The sequence below is a fragment of the Rattus norvegicus genome, chromosome 2 (genome assembly GCF_021556685.1).
Source record: "Rattus norvegicus strain SHRSP/BbbUtx chromosome 2, alternate assembly SHRSP_T2T, whole genome shotgun sequence".
NCBI classification, from domain to species: Eukaryota; Metazoa; Chordata; class Mammalia; order Rodentia; family Muridae; genus Rattus; species Rattus norvegicus.
Genome location: NC_141535.1, coordinates 244,983,032 through 245,002,246, shown reverse-complemented (window position 1 = coordinate 245,002,246; position 19,215 = coordinate 244,983,032). Strand labels below are relative to the sequence as shown.

At 45.9% G+C, this 19,215-nt stretch overlaps 1 long non-coding RNA gene across 3 annotated transcripts; it reads right to left on the bottom strand.

Moving 5' to 3' along the window:
- Positions 1 to 16,287: 16,287 nt before the first annotated feature.
- LOC103691740 (uncharacterized) lies at positions 16,288 to 18,884 on the bottom strand. 3 transcript variants are annotated; one of them, XR_015678393.1, is made up of 3 exons: positions 18,528 to 18,673; positions 17,563 to 17,892; positions 16,288 to 16,504 (listed from the first exon to the last, which is right to left on the bottom strand). It is a non-coding gene; the product is annotated as an uncharacterized LOC103691740 (long non-coding RNA). The 3 variants fall into 3 exon arrangements; XR_015678390.1 differs by lacking the exon at positions 16,288 to 16,504 and having other exon boundaries at positions 17,417 to 17,892; positions 18,528 to 18,884; XR_015678391.1 differs by lacking the exons at positions 16,288 to 16,504; positions 18,528 to 18,673 and adding an exon at positions 18,719 to 18,875 and having other exon boundaries at positions 17,417 to 17,892.
- Positions 18,885 to 19,215: the final 331 nt, after the last annotated feature.

The window sequence follows — 19,215 nt, the reverse complement described above, 5'->3', positions numbered from 1 at the left end:
GTCAGAAGACCCTCCTTTCCTCTGCACCCCAGCTGTTTTTTTGTTTTGTTTTGTCTGATTTTCCACAGGGTCATGCAGAGAGGACCTGAGAATCCTGGAGAAAGGTCTTGTCATGTGGTTTCCAGCTGCAGTATGCTGTTTGATTTCTGAGTATTCAAGTCCGCATTACTTTTTTTTCAACTTTTGACTTTCCAAAGCAAAGAGTAGGAGCCTCATGGTTTTTGAGGGTTCCTAATCTCTTTATGCTACTTAATCCAAAAACTACCTACAAATTCAAGACAGTCTCAGAATAGTTATCGTGCGTGGTTAGGAGGGAGGGGGAAAGGGATGAGGAGAAATGTGAACCAAAATAATAAAAGTAGAAACCAACTAAGATGGCAGCTCTCTCCAGGCAGCCATGACACAAGTGAGGTTCCACTCAGCACTTGAGAAGTTTCCTTTAGGGACTGTTGTGGAATTTTCTGTTGGCCACAGTCTGAGATGACCCAGGTGAGCTTTATTCTTTCTTTAAACACTCCAGTGATACTTTTAAAGTTACTGTTTGTCAGATTTTTATAAAATACAACCATGAATCCAAAGAACACAATGTCACCTTCATACAAGGTACTTTCCCCACATACAGCGAGACATTCACCCATGGTTGCTTTGTTGACAGTGCTTGAGAGTCATTTTCAAGTTTTCCAGTGACATCACTGTGCTTCTCTTAAGATATTGCCCCACTGTGGAGCTCAGGCTGATCTGGAACTCACTGTGTAGCCCAGGCTGGCCTTGAATTCACAGCAATCATTCACCAACGGGTGTTGGTGTTGGGATGATAGATCTGAGGAAACTTTATTGACTCCACCCTCTCTGACTATTGCCTATATGTAGAATTTAGCCCACTATAAGGTCCGGTTAATGAGTCCAGACACCTGGAAAGTGGACATTTTTCAGAGGAGGCTTAACTACCTCCAAAGCCTCATTTCTTCTTTTTTAATTCTCTTGTAAGAAAATAATTTCACAGCCACTCCATAACGAGGTGACATAAGTTTCTCTACCAGGATTTGTGTGGATGACAAATTGATTCTGCTGACTCTAGCCTGGACACTTGGTGAGTTCATTCAGCAAGGCTGTAATCTGCTGTCTGACTGAGGAATGTGCCTAGACCTGTGGCGAGCACAGGCTGTGCTTCCTCTAATCCAAGCCACAGCTTTGCAGCATGCTATGCTAGCTAACTTGTTAGATCAGTCTTTCATAGACAGCGTTGAAGCCATAGCACCACAGCAGTGACCCAGAGTTGCTCAACTACTGTGTGGAAACCTCGGGATGAGATTGATTTGATTGGTTCCTGAGGTCTGTTTTCTCTGTAATGTTTTTATTAGTAAGTATTAATCACACATATAATGGGTTTTATTGTGACATGTTAACTGCCTCCAGACTGATAAAACAGTGTTCTTTGGTTTAGCTAAGGGCTTTCTTGTTTACATTAAACACTCTAAACCTGGGAAGTATGGAAATTCCAAATGTTCTGGTTAGCGATACAAACTCATCCTAAACCTGCTCCATAAGTAATGAAGGTTTGTTTGTTTCGGTGTCTACAGGACAAGGCTGTACGGAGTAGCAGGGGAACCATCAGGAGACCTATGGCCTCGTGTCCCGTCCTGAGTTTGAGTGCTACTTATTTCCAGACAAACTCCATCACCTAGTTGGAAATAAAACATTGAGCAGCACTCTCGCCTATGTGGTTCTATCACGTGTGTTGTGGCGTCCATTAGAATTCCCATGTCAGGGAGAGAAGCTCCAAGAAGAAAAAAAGGAACACATTTCTAAAGGCAGATTGCTCCCCACCATCCACCACACCGAGAGACCAGAGTGAGCAGATGACATCAAAACTCCTGCCGTGCTGTCCTGATGGCGTGATCCCTTCCATGAGGGAAGGCACACATTGACCTGCCCCTGTCTTAAAGGGAATGCCGGCCTATGCTTTTCTCTAACCACACTTCCTGTGGCACTTGGCATCCAGCTCCCCACGTGGGCACACAGATGCTAGCCTGCTGTCCCTGCGAGTGCGAGTCCCTCCCACCACAGTCATGCCTTCCCACTGCTTCAGTGCTAAGGGCTTCAGCTTCTACTCATTCCACCCAGAAGTCTGGGGCTTACCTCTGGTTCCTGTGAAAACAAGAATTTTGACAGTTCTGACTCTAAAAGTGTACATGCAGAGGCCTTGGAGTGCTTCGGTGTTCTTGGGGGCGGGGGAGACATTTTCATACGCAGAGAGCATGTCTGTTGGGGAGTTGTTCATCCTTGGTAGTCACAAACTCGGTCCTAATCCCAGCACTGAAAGTAACAAGTGCTGGATTCTTGGATTCTTATAGATTAGTAAATAAAAAAAAAAAAAAAAAACAAAAAACCTCAAATCTTCACTGGTCTCAAACAGAATCCAAGTAGTTCTAATTTATACCTCTCTTCATTTAGGCTTTCTTTGTTAGTCATTTTATCCATAATCAAGCAGTCTATTATTAAAGGTCTCCTTCATGGACTGCATGATTCCAGATAAGATAGCCCTTGTTGAGGTTACGTAGTGTGCGTTCTTTCACTGGACTTTCGACTTTAAGCTGACCCCCAAGTTGGAGTCTCCCGGCTCCCCAGCCGCTGACTCTTTAAGATGTTTCTTTATCTCTTCTGTGGTCTTGGTTCTTCCTTCTCTAAATCATATTTATGTTTATGTGGAGTAAGTCTACCGATTCACAGGCAGTTCCACTCCTCCTAGAGTGTTGTTCGCAATAGGGGCGGGGAAGGAGAGAATCGGCTGGGTGTTTTTATAGCCAGTGAAAAATGTGCCTTGGGATGAGGCAGCATACAGCCAACACGACTGGATAGTTTGCCTCGTCCTTTCCTGAAGCACTTTCTTAAACGATTTATTTATGTGTGTGTGATCACATTTCTGTGAGCGTGGGCACATGTATGTGTGCGGATGCAAGCGCCTGTGCACACACATAGGCCAGAAGGGACACTGGAATCCTCAGAGCAAGGGTTTCAGGACCTTCGCTGGCTCGCTATGGGGGCGCTGGATTCAAACTCTGGTCTTCGTGATTTGTGTAGCAATTGCTCCCGACTGCTGTGCGATCTCTGCACACCTGTAAAGGAAGGAATTTTAAAGAACTTCTCTGTGTTTTTAAAGTTTGAATAAGGAACACGGGGCAGGGAGGCAGGAAAGTAAGAGAAAATAGAGCACGACTCTCGCAGAGTGGGAAGGGGCGGAAGTCCGGCCCTCTCTGCCGCCTCCTGGCTTTCGTCTATCCTCACCTGTATTAGTAACCTTCCTGGAGCTGCAGTAAGGCACCTGGAAAAGGGAAGGGTCTCCTGACTGTGGGGCTTTCTGGTTCTGTTGGAGACTCAGTTGCCTCACACGATGTTTTGCTGGAGCCAGTGTTCAAGAGGGCATTACGATGTTCAGAAAGAGTATAAATGGAACCCCACAAACAGCGAAAGGACGCATTTGCATTTGATGCTGCCACGCCGCCGTGCTCCGCTGGTCTTCGCATCACAGGGAGGAACGTGCCCAAGAACTTGGCGGAGTTCGGGCTGATTCTTGATGCTCCTGCTGATGTGTGTGGGTGAAGCCTCGCGGTTCCTGCTGGATGGAGCTGCTGTTATTGACTTGTGTTTAGTGTTTGCTATTGGACTGGACTGCTGGAATCCTGAAAAGAAAGAGCAGACTCTCCACAAAGAACTACTTCTAAACAGGCCCCTTTTCTATAAGCCTTCTATTCCCCTTACCTCTGGTCTGTGGACTACAAGGAAGGTTGAGGCACTGAAGAACTCAAAGTAGGTTTAGAGAAAACTCTAAGCCTACAGTTTATGAGTTGTGGTTGGCCAGGAACTGATCCATCAGGTAGGAAATCATGGTGGCAGGAGCATGAATCAGCTGGTCACAACATAGCTGTGGCAGGGATGCCAACAGCGACAGACGGCGGAGACTGCTAATGCCCTTTCCCGTCTTAGTCAGCCTCAGATCTTGGCCCATAGAATGGCTACGCCTGCTTACACTGAGTCTTCACAGTCAACCCAATCTAGAAACTCTCAAAGGCATGCCCGGAGGTTTGTCACTATCCTAGGCAACTCTGTCGAATTGATAATATTAACCATCGAACACCCAAGTGTTTTCAAGTGCTAATGGATTGGCATCTTTAAGTATACTGGCATCCTTTTTAAAAATCAATTTATATTTTTTAAGATTATTTGAATGTGAAAAGCAGTGTCCATGCAAATGTTAGCATTGGGCAAACTTCCTGCAGGATATCTGACATCTCTGTCGATAGCATTTGGCCAATACCTACCTGCCACGCAGGAAGGAAAATGGCTTATGTTCAAGGTAATCTAAATGACCCACTTGAAGTTGGAGTTAATGTTACAAGCTGGCCCGGAAATGAAGCAGTTTATACTTGGAGCCTGGAAGGGAGGACATCGTGGTTTGACAGACATGCTCAGCCAGTAGGGGTCTTGTGTATGAACCCTTGTTTTGCTGCTGCTACTGCTGTTTGAGATGATGGGACTTTTAGGAGGTGGATGGTGTTGGAAGGACTGGGTTACTAGGAGTGGAGTTTGGGCTTTATAAGCTGAGCCCACTTCCTGTCTAGACTCACTTATCTGATCTGTGGAAACTCCCATTCCTGCAGCCACAGCTGGGAGCCCTTCAGCTACCACACCTTTCTCCCACAAGGACCTGTACCCCCAACCCCTGAGCCAGAAGAAACCTTTCTTCCCTGTCAGGTACATAGGCCCCCAAGGAGAAGAAATATAATAACTACACAAGGGAAACACGAGGGAGTGGCTACAGAGGCTTACCTAATTCCATAAACTTTAAAATTCACATCACATTCACAGGGAATTCTTCATGAACATATTGAAAGTTAGTCTGTCCTCTGAGCTTACAGGAAATGTGCTGAGGTCCACAAAGCAGACTGTGGCTGGACGGAGCATAACGATGTCATTCTTAACAAGAATCAGAGCCAATGTCCTGGCCCGAATCCTTATTCCAGGCCACGAACCGCCCAGTATGTATGATGAGCTGTTTGTGCTGACAGAGCCTTGCGATCAGAAGTCCACAGGCTTTGGGACACTGGAGTAGAGCTGTTTTTCTTCGTGTTGGCAATTGTGACAGTTTCCACGGGCAGCTTGACTGGATTAAGATTTGCCCCGGGCAGTCATGTAAACAAGCCATGGATGCCCTCTTGAGGACTTTCAGAGAGGCCCATGGAGGGAGGGTATCCCAACCGCCATGCACATTCAGCTTGAGGAAGCCATATTGGCATGGCACCTGCTCCCCCTGCCTCTTTAGAGGGAAGGCAGCCTACTTAGGGGAAATTGGCTCCTTCTAGTTAAGAGTATGCAACCCTGGCCTGAGCGGAGACCTAGTGCTGCGGTTGGGCCGGCCAATGACCAGGCTAAGGGACTGGCCCAAGGAAGGTGGGCTCACTGTAATTTGGGTGCAATAATCATCTTGTTAACGGGCAGCGTGCTTTTCCTCCCTGGATCCCCGGCATAGTGCTTTCAGGACTGTGATCATGTGGCCTCGCTAGTCTTCTTTCCTGAACTACCAACGAGCCTACTCTTTCTGTTCCTGTCCGTGTCTCTTCTGAGCATGCCTTGTCAGGTACTTTGGCCTTCTGTCCTCCCTTGCTAAAGCTTCCCTTCCTGCCCTGCAGTTGTTTGTCAGCCCTGTGACTGGCTGAAAGCAAGATGTTCTTTCTCTATCTCTTCACGGTTGCTGCCCTGGGGGTTTTCTTTTAAACTCTGACAAAACTGTCCTCAGACTTCCAAGGATGGATGGAAGACAGAGACAGAGGGACGTGGAGAGACAGAGGGACAGAGAGACAGAGGCCTAGGCATCAGTAAGGCAGACCTTTGGTGTCTGTGAAGTGTTTCCAGGAAAGACTGTATTAAAATGGTGTGACTGACTCCATCCCGTGCGCTAGCGTTTTAGATTTGAGTAGAGAAAAGGAAGGGGGGCCAGCTGAGAGCCAGCATCCTTTCTCTGCTTCCTGGTCTTCACAGCTGTTGTCCGTCACAGACAAGCATGAATCCTGCTGTGATGACTTCCCACCATGATGGACCCTTACAGTAAGCTGGAATAAATGCTGCACTCCAGGGTTCAGTCACAGCCATCAGAAGAACAGACATGGGTCTGCAGCATCCACATTCCACCATGGGCCAAATCAGAGCTAGAGCCCTTTGTCTCCAGGATGCCCTTAGAAAAAGCCTGAGGTTTGAGGAAGATGGGCTGGTCCCACTTGATACCCAGCCTACTTCTCTTCTCCTGTTAGAACTCTTTGTTTAGGTATCTCCTCCTCCCCCACACAGACCCATGTTTCAGAGGGGCTGCCCACATCTCAGACCCATGAATTGGCCTGACTAGTAAAAACACACTAGCCCTTCACTGTTGCTTGGGTCAGTGAGGGTCATGTGACACTGGCTGGTGGCTGAGGCACAGAGGGGTTCCCAGGGGCTCCCCCTAAGAGAGACCTGTGGAGGTGGGTTCCTGCTTTAACCCCTAGTGGTGCTGATGTAAGCCTGCACCCACTTCGTCCAGGGATGATGCTGGCGGGGTGGGGGGGTTGTGGTGGTGGAGGGGAGGTACAGCGCATTCAGAAGATCCCAGCTCTCCCTGACCACAGTGAGGTGCTGAGTCAGCGGACTCCCTCTAGACTTCCCTTGCAAGATAATAAATTTCCCTATTGTTAACACCACTGGGTTTCTTTTACTGCTAGCCAAATGGACCATAACTGATCAAGCTGTCTCAGGGGATGCAGAGCACTGGTCCACTCCGTTGCTGAAATGGCTTTCTAGTGCCAGAACTTACAATGATGTAGGCTTTAACTATTCCGTCAAAGACGAAAGCCTCACAAGGCAGCTGAATTAGGTCGGGCCTCTTGTGAGTGGGAATCCAAGCCGGTCTGTGCGATCAGACAGGATGAATCCAAGCAACTTTGGAGACTCATACTTGATTGGGGTTGTAGGGTCCTTGGTTTCTTAGACACGCTTTCTGGATAAACTCAATTCCATAGTACTTTTAGAAGAAAGATACATTGTGAATTCAAATAACGATAGCCCTTTTCTGTCCACCTTTCTATCATGGAAACTTCTAGAATTTCCTTTCTCCTGAGTCTACAGAGAAATCATGGCTGGACAGTATTGCAAGCTCACTGGCAGCAAAGAGAAATATTTACAAATGTCATAAAGGAAACCATTGTGGAGACCCGTGTCCCAGACCATATCATTATACCGAGAACAAATATCCACGTATAACCACTGGAAGCACACATTCTCTTACTGTCCCAGGTTAGCCCTTTTTCTGTGACACTGTGAAAGAAGCATCAGACTGTTTGCAGGAAAGTTTCCAGGAAATATGCCACTTTTTTGTGGGAAGGAAGAATCATATAGGGATGTGCTACAATGAGCGAGAGATGTGGAAATGTCAGGAAATAGCATGAAATATCATGCACAGTGGACACTAACAAATTCGATCCGTGCATATTTATGTAAAGGGATTATTGATGTAGAACAGTGGACGTAATGCACACACTATAGAAGAAAACATCTGTACAGCTGTGTTCGTGTACAATACTGAGTCAGGTAAAACAGGTTCTTCTGCACATTCCCTTTGCAGAAGCACAGAGAAGATGGCTGCATTCAGGATGACGTTCTTCTAACTTCCTAGGAAAGACAATGATCAAAGGAGAGGCACAGCATGGGCACCTAAGTGTGCACTCGGTTATTTTATGTGTTCATGTGGTGTATTGTAGTATATGTGCATGGGCCTATGTGTGTGTGTGTGTGTGTGTGTGTGTGTGTGTGTGTGTGTGTGTATGTATTGTATGTATTGCATATATGTTGTGGGTATTGTGTATGTGTTATATATATTGTATGTGTGTATTGTAGTATATGTGCATGGTCCTGTATGTGTGTGTGTGTATTGTATGTGTTGTGTATATGTTGTAAGTATTGTGTGTGTTATATATACTGTATGTGTGTATTGTAGTATATGTGCATGGTCCTGTTTGTGTGTGTGTGTGTTTGTGTATGTGTTGTATGTGTTATGTGTATATTGTGAGTATTGTGTGTATGTGTGTTATACATATTGTATGTGTGTCTTGTAGTATATGTGCATTGTCCTGGGTGTGTGTGTGTATCGTATGTGTGTGTATTGTGTGTACTGTGTTTATGTTGTGTGTGTATTTTTTTAAGATTTATTTATTTATTTATTTTATATGAGCACACCATAGCTGTTTTCAGACACACCGAAAGAGGGCACCAGATCTCATTACAGATGGTTGTGAGCCACCATGTGGTTGCTGGGAATTGAACTCAGGACCTCTGGAAGAGCAGTCAGTGCTCTTAACCGCTGAGCTGTCTCTCCAGCCCGTGTGTGTATTTTGTATATCATATGTGTGTGTTTGTGTATGTATTGTATGTATCATTGTGTGCGTTGTGTATATGTTGTGTTTTGTGTGGGTATTATGTATATATATTGTATGTGTGTATGTGTGTGTATTGTGTGCATATGTGTGTATATTTTATGTGTGTATTGTGTGTATGTATGTGTGTGATATGTGTGTGTGTGTATTGTGTATGTGTGTATGTAGAAGCCCAGAGGTTGATGTAATCATGTGTTCTCCTACACATCTCCTCCTAATTTTCTTGTTATTACCGGGACAGGATGATAGTTTTGTCTACTCTACACACTCTAGAATGACTTGAAGAGGAACACTGTCTATTAGTGGTTTGTGGGTGTACCTATTCGGGATTTTAATTGTGTTAACTGAGTCAGAAGCCCCACCCACTGTTTCACAGGCAGGCCCTGGACTGGTGGAAAGGAGGAGTGAGTTCAGAACTAGCAGAAAGCCATGTGCAGTATGCTTTAGACTGTGGATGTGGTGTGACTGACTGCTTGGAGCTTCTGCTGTCTTTTCCCTACAAAGACGTGCTGCATCCTGGAACTTTGAGCCAAGTAAATATTCTCTCCTGTAAGTTGCTTTCCTTGGGTTATTTATCACAGATCAGACAGGAAAGAGAGGCAGACGGAGATGCTCATTGAGCCTGCAGCTCTTCTGACTGGTTAGGCTGCTGGACAGTGGTAGTAATGATGGCCAACTGATCCTACAACATTCTACACATGCAGAGGAAACACTTTCCAATATGTTCTCTCCCCAAGCCTTGCTCTGCCAGGAACACAGCACCCCAAATCCCTCACCTGCGGAAATGTGCAAGCATCTGTGAGAGCAGATCTTCCTCTCCCTGTTTTCTTTGTCCTGTTTTTATGAGTCAAGGTGCAGAGCATGGCCCCTGTCACCAGAGGTTGATTAGCTTCCTTTGTGGGCTGCATCTGGCCATTTTCTTAGACATCAGTGTCCGTTGTGTGGAACAAATAAAAAATTCTGGGCCTGACCATACCCTCATGAGCCCTAGAAAGAAGGGGAAGTCCTCACAGAGGCCTCGCTGTGATTGACAGCAATGCCAAGGTGGGCCTGGAGAATGATTGTAAGCCATGGACCTACCGATACATTTAAGGCAAGAGGAGGCCTAGGAAGCTCAAAACAGGCCGTCTCCAACACACCAGGGATGCTCCACTCATTAAAGGTCTTAAGGAAACTTTAGAAAGTCAGTTGTGTTGGATGGCGTTTTGCTGGGGCAAACACGTGAAGGAGTGTTTTCCTGAAGTGGACACAGGTGAAGGCTAAGGCAGCCTCCTGAAAGAAGGTTTAACTGAAGCAGACACAGGAGAGAGGATGCCCTGCTACATCAAACATGCGAATGGACACATGATGTAGGATTCCTCACTAAGGACACGCATGTGAGGTCTGCCTTACATTGCACAGTTGAGCTGCATTTGTTCTCGGGGTATTCTGCAGTTTCTTGCTACTCCCGTAGACTCGGGCTGACTGACAGAGTGATGTCAGCTGAGACAGATGCATGTGCTTAAGCAAGACACATGCTAAGACAAGTCACATGGAGGACACGTGACGTTTGGAGGTATAGATAGGACTCAGTGGACAGTGACAGAGGCTGAGCTGGACTTGTTTATAGAGCTAGCTTGGTGGTCTCCAGTCTGTGATGATCTTCGCTTCCCTGACAGAAGCGCATTGGAGAACGTCTCCTAGTGTTCCTCCTGGTCCCTCTGGCTGACACAAGCCAAGGCTGAGGCCTGGTTGTCTCTGCTAGGTGGTGTCACAGCTGCTGATTCCTGTTTGCTCTCCTGACTCTACCAGACTGCTGGTGTATCTGTGAAGTGTTTGCAAGTGGTTAGAGCAGCCGCTGCTGACCTGTGAACGGAACTGCTGATTTCCAGACAACACAGATGGGAGTTGCTCCAAAGAACCTTTCAAAACAGGTCCACTTCCCCGATACCCTTTCTTTCCCACTACCTCTGGTGGGTGGTGGACTAAAAAGGAGGTTAAAACACTTAAAAACTATTATTAAAAATAAAGTTTTTTTTAATTAAAGTTACAGGTTTCAGTGGCTTTTTCTTTGTGTTAAGAACTCAAAGTATTAACTGTTTGTTCTCCTCTCCTAATGATTAAAAGGAAAGACCTCAAGAGCGTTCCAGTATTTCTTTCTGAATATTTCTCCTCTTCTCCATTTGGGGACAAGAATGTTTATATCTTTGGCTGCCCCCGCTGCTTGTTTAATGTTTGTTTTTGTTATTATCTCGATCCCACGAAGCAGGTTTTGCCTGGGATGATTTGGATGCAGGGGTAAGTGCTCAGGGCATGGAAAGCAACCCTTTTCCCTGGGACGTTTTGCTCCCATTTTCGTGATTTGGAGTTGGGCGCTCTTCTTCCACAGTGTTCCAGAAGTCGCTCTCCCAGTGTTCTGGACACGCAAGCAGGACTGGTGAGAATGGGGAGGAAGGGGTGGGAAGTGAGAACTTTTTACACATGGCTTTTTTGGGGATCTCCCCTCAAGATTTCAGTGCTCTGTTTCATCTTTTTAAAGACTGATTTACCTTTCTAGTCATGCGTGTGCATTCATGTGCACTGAGTGTATACAGGAGCCCCTGGGAGGCAGAAGAGGGCTGGAGCTGGTGTGCTAAGGGTTGGAACTACCATGTGGGTGCTGGGAACTGAACCGGGGTCCTCTGGAAGATCAGCCAGTGCTCTCAACCTCTAAACAACTTCCTTAACCACCCTTTGCTTTAAAAGAAAAGGCTCCAAGTGGGATGGATATTTACAAGCTGAACCGTGAAACCCGTTCCCATGTTCCCATTCCCCCTCCCTGCTGACTAGTGTAGGTATTTACTGCTCCTGCTTCTCTTGGGGGAGATAAATCAGCTCCTGTTTAATCCTAACAATGACCCTGTGGCCGAAGGTTCTCACCATTTCCATTTAGGGATGAGCTTTTTTTTGTTGTTCATTTGTTTGTTTGCTTCCAAACATGCTTATAATTTATCAAAAGTGCTTAATATCTAAATATTGAAAGTGGTAAGGAGAGGTATAAAGATGGGTGAGGGTGGGGCACTCTGAAAAAACAACCGTGAAGTCAGCTACCAGCGCCATGGTGTGCAACTTGGGGCAGGGCATGTAGGGTTTTAAGACCAGTTCTTGCTGTTGCATACCAGGTGAACACATCTGTCTTGTTCTTCAACCCCAGGAAGTGCAGAATACTCAGAGTATATATATATATTTTTTCTTTTCAACAGTTTGCAGAAACATCTGTGACTCATGCAGATTTGTCCAGTCAGCAATCTCTCTCACTGAGGTCCTTCCTGTTGATTTTCTGGAAGATTCTGAAGGTGACTTCCCAGGCTCGCTTCTCCTCATAAGGTTTCACCAGTGAGCTGGCAAGGTCTTTCTGGGATGCTGCGTTTGTTTTTGGTCCAAGAAATCTGTTTCAGACCCAATTGCTGATTCTCCTGTTTGAGGAACTCCTTAAACTCTGTGAGTTCATACCTGCTTAGCTCTTCCAAAGCACCACAGAAGGCCAAACTCAGAAAAGAAGGATGCTATCCTGTCTTAAGGAACACAGATGCTTCTTCAGAGAGATGAGCACCAGGGGGAAGAAACCACGGGATCCCTCAAAGGAATGAGATATCTAGGCTCATTCCAGTTAAACAAGCAAAGTCTTGTTCAGTGGTCACTTATCCTGTCAGTGATAAGTCAGAGCCTTTTTTTTCTCTCTCTGCGTCCTTGGAGCAAACCCCCAATACAGTTCCAGAGATAGTCTGAATACAGGTGTGCTGAGTGTCAGAACACAAGCTTTTACTCTAGGACAATTCTGTGATTACACAGGAAGTCAATAAAGAAGACACAGCCTCATTAGATTGCCTCAGCTGAAGTCGAGGCAAACTCTTGGCTGATAATCTCCTTCAGAAAGGATATCAAGACAACATTTGCTGGGGCTGTCTCTAATTCCTGCTGTGGTTCTGGGACATCTTTCCATCACAGATAGGAAGCTGGGACTGAGCTTAGAGAAGTTGCCTTGATGAAGGTCACAGTCCTGGCAAGACAGAGGAGAGGGTGGAGAAAATTGACCTAGGTGGTTCCCAAATGATGTGGTCTGTGGGATGAAGTTACAGACAGCATTTTGCCGGGTACCTGTGTATGCCTTGGAATGGGTTAAAGCAGGACACAGAGTCGGACTTGGGTCTCTGGACATAGTTTTAAAGACTGATGGTCTCTGGCCTTCTAGCTCTACTGAGTGCTTGCCGATAACTTCTAAAAACTTCTAAAGACTTTCTTGATCATTCTGAGGGTAAACCACTGGTTTGGGTGATTAACACACATAGTCTAAAGACAGGGGATTAAGTGGAATAGCCTGTGCCCCTTCTCCCTAAGAACTTTCCAGCTCTAACATCCCTGCCTGTTAGTGAAACTCACAAGAAGTTAAAAAAAGGATTAAAGTGATTTTAATCTTTATTTCTAAGTTCAGTATCTAAAAAATTCCTCTGAGGTCTGTACCCTCCTGAAGGTTCTCCAAAAAGGTCTCTCTAAAAAGTTTTTCTCTTGCTCTCTACAAAGTTCTCTGTGTTCTGCTCTCTTCTCTCCTAATCTTGCTCTCTCTTCCTGCTCTGATGTAATAATGCCTTTGGATCCCCATGCAGTATGATCCTTCCTAGTCTTTTGTACCTTTTCTAGGGGAATAGATCCCTATTCTATTGTGTGGTTATTCCAAGCATTTTTCAAATAAAAGTTCATTTACAACAGAGAATGTTTACATGCATATCTATTAAGTAATTATCTGGCTAGATATTCATTATCTGTCACAAGCTCTACAGGTTCATGGAGAGTTATAGACCCTAAGTTACCATTGAAGTTTTGTATAGATAAACCCAGTCAATATTTTATCTTCTGTGCTGCACACATGATAAACTGTTAGTTCCCTTTTCGTGACCTTTGGGTAATTGTTTTACAACCTCTTGGAATGTGCTCTGAGTTGTAGATGCCTGGTTTCTACCTCAGAAGCAATTAACTCCTGACACTTGAAGACTGGCAGAGTTCTTATTGTAGTTTTGATTATCAGAGAGGACTTAATAGCACTCCTATTATGCAAGAGCTTAATGATTATGAATATAACTTTAGGAATTCTTATAGGATCATCACTAAGTATTAAGAAATCATCTATTTGTCTATATAGCATCATTACAAGACAGTGCATTTTTGCGGTTCTGCACCAAAGGGTAGGCCAATACCTAGTGATTGCTATGTGTACTTAATAACAACAGGACAGACATATTAATATTAATAGCAAGAATCTTTTCTCAAATGTAATCTTCCCCATCTTACCTGAGGAATAAATCCATCAAAGTTTTGTGTCCATGGTGGCACCATCTCAAGAAGATCACCTACTAGTTTTTAAGCTTCTCCTAGATGGCTCCTGGCAGCATTTGATGCATCAGAGAGAAACCAGCCAAACATTCTCCTGAGATGAGGAGTTTGGGGGTGTCATTGAGTTCAATGGAGCCCGTTTCTGTTCTCCCTGCTTAGCTCAGGGAACTGGGGTCCCAGACAACCCATTGGCCACCAAAGTGGCTCTAGCCAAAAACTTGTGGGATTTCTGTCTCTTAAATTCAAAGATGAAATTCTCAGATCACAAACTGTAAATCTTAGAGAAGTTCACGATTGGCTCCCAAGTGGAAGCCTAAGAGGGAGAGGGGACAGAGTTCCTGTATAGCAGGAAGTTTCCCAGGAATGGGGTACCCTTGAGTAGTTAGTCAGAGGCTTTACAAAGGACTGTGGAAGAGGGTGAGAAAGCTGTGTCTGCAGAGGCTGGTTGACCAGAGCTGCTCTCCTATAGAGAGATAAAGGACACTGGTTACTTTATCTCAGGATCCTTGCTCACTTCTGTGTTGAAACTCACATCCTGCTACTAATAGATTAAAACTTTTGAAAGCCATTAACTTAGCAGACCACTAGCTTCTAAAACAACTTCAGAGCTTAAGAATGCCATAGATGGTAACTTAGGCTTGTAGAAAAGTCTCCTCCATTTTGCTGTAACCACTTCTGAGATACCCACAAGTATATTTTAAACTTTGCTCTCTGTGTATTCTGTGAACTAGAAAATGTAATGAAATGGCTTCCATTTCATGGGATCTGGAGTAACCTAAGTCTGTGTTTCCATGATTTGGTGACTCAGGATAAACTATCTCTTATCCTTTTAAGGTGAGAGCTGAGGTGTTTGTTGTTTTTGTTTGTTTGTATCAACAGGATCGAGGACAGAAACTGGAGTGAGCTATAATGACTCAGAGAATGAACTGGTCAGGTTGCTTGGCCCAGTCATGGAGTGTCAGCCTCTGGGCTGTCCAAGCCTCCGTTCAGCTCTGGGCATGGCTCACCTACAGCTTCTAGGAGAGGATAAAAGAGGAGGAATTGGAGACTAGAGCTCCTTTCCGTCATTTCTACCTCTGACAAGGACATTCTTAGAGCTGCTACTTTGTGGTCCCTGAGCATGCCTGAACAGTTGCTGTCTTGTCTCATCTGGACCCTTACTGATGGCTTAACACATGGCGGGGCTATTTACAACTGAAACCACAGCGACGGAGAGATTTTCTTCCCTCTTTTGTCTTCTAACATTGAAGCCAAGGCTGTCTTTAGCCGGATGCCTGAGAATATTTCTTACATATGTGTCTGGTTTTATTGAAAAGGGTATAGACTAGGGTTGTAGATTTGAAATGCTAATTAGATCTAGTTCCTGTTTCGAGTAAGGACAAGTGCTTTCTCAGAGAAGGAAGGAATTCAAGTGTCTGGTGGGAAACTGGGCTGTGCTCAACATCATTACCCACAGGAGAAAAGTCGAGTTTGGGTCCGAAATTAGTAGTTTAAGTGTTTAGAGTCCTCTTATTTAAAAGAAAAAAAAAACCAATATCCTTGTGGTTGATACAGTTGCATCTTCGTCACAGGGGTAAAATAGTTGAGAAAATGACCTCAGGAAATCATAAGGACAGAGCCAGCTTCTGCCTGATGCTCACTGCGTCCTGGACACTGTGGCTGCTGCTGTACTGTCCTTTAATGAGTGCCTCTTAGATGCTCTTACAGCTAATCTTGTAATTCTCATCTCCCAGAGGAGAAGACTGAAGCCCAGAGCTCAGGCAAAGAACTGAGGCTGAAGGGCAGAAGGGAGATTTGAAGCTAGGTCATTTATGATCCCGACGCACCGCTCATTGTCCATTGTGCTTACACGCGCACAGCAGAGAGCTCACTTCCCTCAGTCCAACAGACAGTTTTGTTCCCAGCCTTCCAAAGTGTCATAATTACTCTGTTGTCACAGAACATTTAATATCAACCACCCTCCAGGCCAGCACACACACAGGGGTTAGCAGATGATAAAATCGTGTTGGTTTCTGGGGTTTTATATCCATGGCCTCTGATGGTGTAGCTTATAATCTCTTGGAGGTAGCTGCAAGGTGAGTGCAGAACACCAATATGTCATGTCTTCTGCCCTTTTGTCTAAGACATGATTTAGGTCACAGGGAGAGCAGATTCTATAATGTGAGTTTTGTTGAGGTAGCGCACAAATGATTTGTTTAGTTTTCACAACTTTCTAAAGTCCAAACAAGGGGTCCACATACCCTTGTGGACAACACATCATACACACACACATACACTCACACACACCACACCACATACACACACATTACACACCACACCACACCTAACCACACACCACACCATACAAACATACCATACACAAATACCATGCACACACATGTGCAAACACACACACACACACACACACACACACACACCACACACCTATCTTTTCTTGCAAGATCACTTAGAGTTGAGAGGAGGATTGAGGTGACAGAGGACTTCATGATATTCCAACTCATTGTCATAGTGAGGTGAGGACCAAGTAGGGCCAAGGAAGGCAAACCCCATCCTGCCAACTGCATGGCATTAGGCCTCCTTCTGGAGCTGGGGCCTCAAAGAGCAGCACCTTCTCAGGTTTCTCCAGTGCTGATCTCTAGTGTTTCATTGGCCAGGGACCTCTGACGCTTCCCCTGTTGATCAAAAGGCCAGCCCCAGGCAGACTGTCATAAAAAAGAAAAAAAGAAGCTGAATTTGTTTCTCCGCAGATGAGGTGTTTTACCTGAGACATAGCCCAGCTGAGTCTGCTCCACAGTGTGACTAGGAATGAATCACCTGTGCTTTACGAGGTGCCCTGTAGCTGTAGGAAACACGTGATGCTATTGACAGGATCTACGATAGGGACTAATCTTGTGTCCTAGTCCTGGCAAGTCAGGAAGCTGGAGTTAGAGTTTAAATCCTGATGTTAGTCTACCTCAGCACCTCCCTTGAGCCTCAGTGCCCACTTTTAAGAACTAAACGTGTGCATGTGAGTGGTCTGCCTGCGCAACGACAGGAGCCTAGCATAACTGTCCTCTGAGAAGCTCCACCCAGCAGCCAACGGAAAGAGATGCCGAGACTCTCACCCAAACATTAGATGGAGCTCAAGGGTGTCTTGTGGAAGAGTTGGGAGAAGGATGGAGGGACCCGAAGGGGACAGGGACTCCACAAGAAGACCAACAGAGTCAATTAATCTGGGTCCTTGGGTGGCTCCCAGAAATCGAACCACCAACCAAAGAGCAAGCACGGATCTAGCCCCCTCACTCACATATAGCAGATGCCCAGTTTGATCTTCATGTAGGTCCCCCAACAACTGGAGCAGAGGCTATCCCTGAGGCTGTGGCCTGACTGCCTGTAGATCCCGGCCCCTAAATGTACAGCCTTTTCTGTCCTCAGTAGGAGAGGATTCATGGGCATGGGGATGGGGTGAGGTGGCTGTTGACCCCCTAGAGGGGAAAGAGAAGGGGAATGTGGAATGGGGGGATGGACTTATGTGAGGAGGTACTGGGGGGAGAGGGAGGGCTGGTGTAGGGTTGTAAAGTACGTGGATTTAAGTTTTAAAAGTATCGCAAGAAACAGATATGGAATCTGCTTACTTGCAGTGCTACTGGGTGGGTGCTGAGCCCTCACCGTACATGGTTTATTATTTTAGTCATTTTGTCTTTCTTGCATGAAAAAAGGAAAATGTAACAGCTTCTCTCTTAAAATCTACCAACGAAACAGTGAATAGTGTTAGCTCCACCTTATTTCCCTCTCCACAGTGTCTCCGGGGGAGCCAGCAATGGCTGCTTCACCACGTGGGATTGTAAGCGGCCCCATCCCACCCAGGGCTGTCTCCAAGCATCCTTTTGTTGCTCAGCTCAATGCTCGTCTCCTGTCTTCTGCTCACAGCTTTGCCGATGGCTTCTCTGAGTCCGTGTAAAACCCCGTCCTGCGAAGGCAGACTTTTCCCTTCATCACGCGTCGCGCTCGCGCCGGAATTTTTGTTTGTATTGTATGTGGAACGGGTTGGGTTTCGCTTCTATACAGTGAACTTCTTCTTGGGGGTGGAAACGAACGAGCCGGGATGCATCTGGCATGGATGAAATCTCAAAAGTCAGGGAGCGGTCGCAAGAGAAGCCACGCAAAGAGATTACATGCAAAAACAAAACAAAACAAACAAACAAACAAAAAGCCTCTAGGAACATCAATGTAATTCCCAGTGAAGGAGAATGGACCAGCAATGGCCTGAGGTCTTGGGTGGGGTGGGAAACCGACTCAAAGGCACACGGGAAACTTCTCATGGTGATGTGAATGCCTGATTGTGGTCCCTATTACGTGTTGTATTTACTTGGCAAAACTCATTAAACTGTATTACGAACATGGAAGTCTGCCTGCTCGAAACAAGTTTCAGCAGAGCCAAGCTTTTGGTCTGATTGTCTCTTTTTACCCCCTCCCCCCCATATATATGTGGTGTGTGCATATGTGTTTGTATGTGGGTGGGCGTTTCGGTAGAGGCCTTGGTCTTCCTCCCTCGCTCTCTGCCTTACTGTGAAGGTTGGATCTCTCACTGACCCTAGGAGCTGCTGTGTCAGTGAGTCTGCGACCTGGGGACCCTCTGCTTCTGCTGCTCCCGGTCTGATTGCCCGAGGGCTTCCGCGCCCAGCGGGCTTCTGCATGGGTTCTGGGGATACAAAAGGCCCTCATATTCGCCTGCACACTCTTTACCTTCAGTGCCATCTCCACAGCACTGGCTCTTGTCTTTAATGACACAAGTTGTGTTGCCGCAAATAATAATTGCCGGTTGTACACATTGCAGACCGCAAGGCCTGCAGAGCCTAAAGTATTTTTTTTTTTTTTTGTCCAGCCCCTTTCAGAGAGTTTAGTGCCGTTGGTGAGACCACGAGGATCAGACTTACGTCATGCTTTAACGCTTAGCAGCTGTCTGGTGAGCAGTGTGAAGGCCAAGGGACAGGACGCAGACGGGATAGTTCAGAGCTTAGGGGGCGTGGTCACGGCTGTTACTTCGCCCCCCTCGCTTAACCTGGGACAGGGTTACCGCTAAGTGAACGGGCACTATGAGCCGAGAAATGGAAAGAAATTAGAGATGGCGTGAAGTGCTGTTAGGTACGATTGCTTTACGATACCCTGTATGTGCTCATGAGATGACCTAGACAGGCGGCTCATTACCAAGCACCCAGGATGAACTCAGGGAACAGAAAGTTGTCTCTCTGTGAGCGCCGCGCGGGGCACTATGACCCCAGAATACCCCAGGTTACCCTGCAGCCGCGCATCGTGAACGGTCTGTGTAAAATATTCATCCGAAGAAGGTTCAGAAGGGAAGGCACTGACACTGTTCCCTCTGTCGTGAAAGGATCCTTGCCTCTCACTGTAGCCCAGCCAGGTTTTGGAAAAT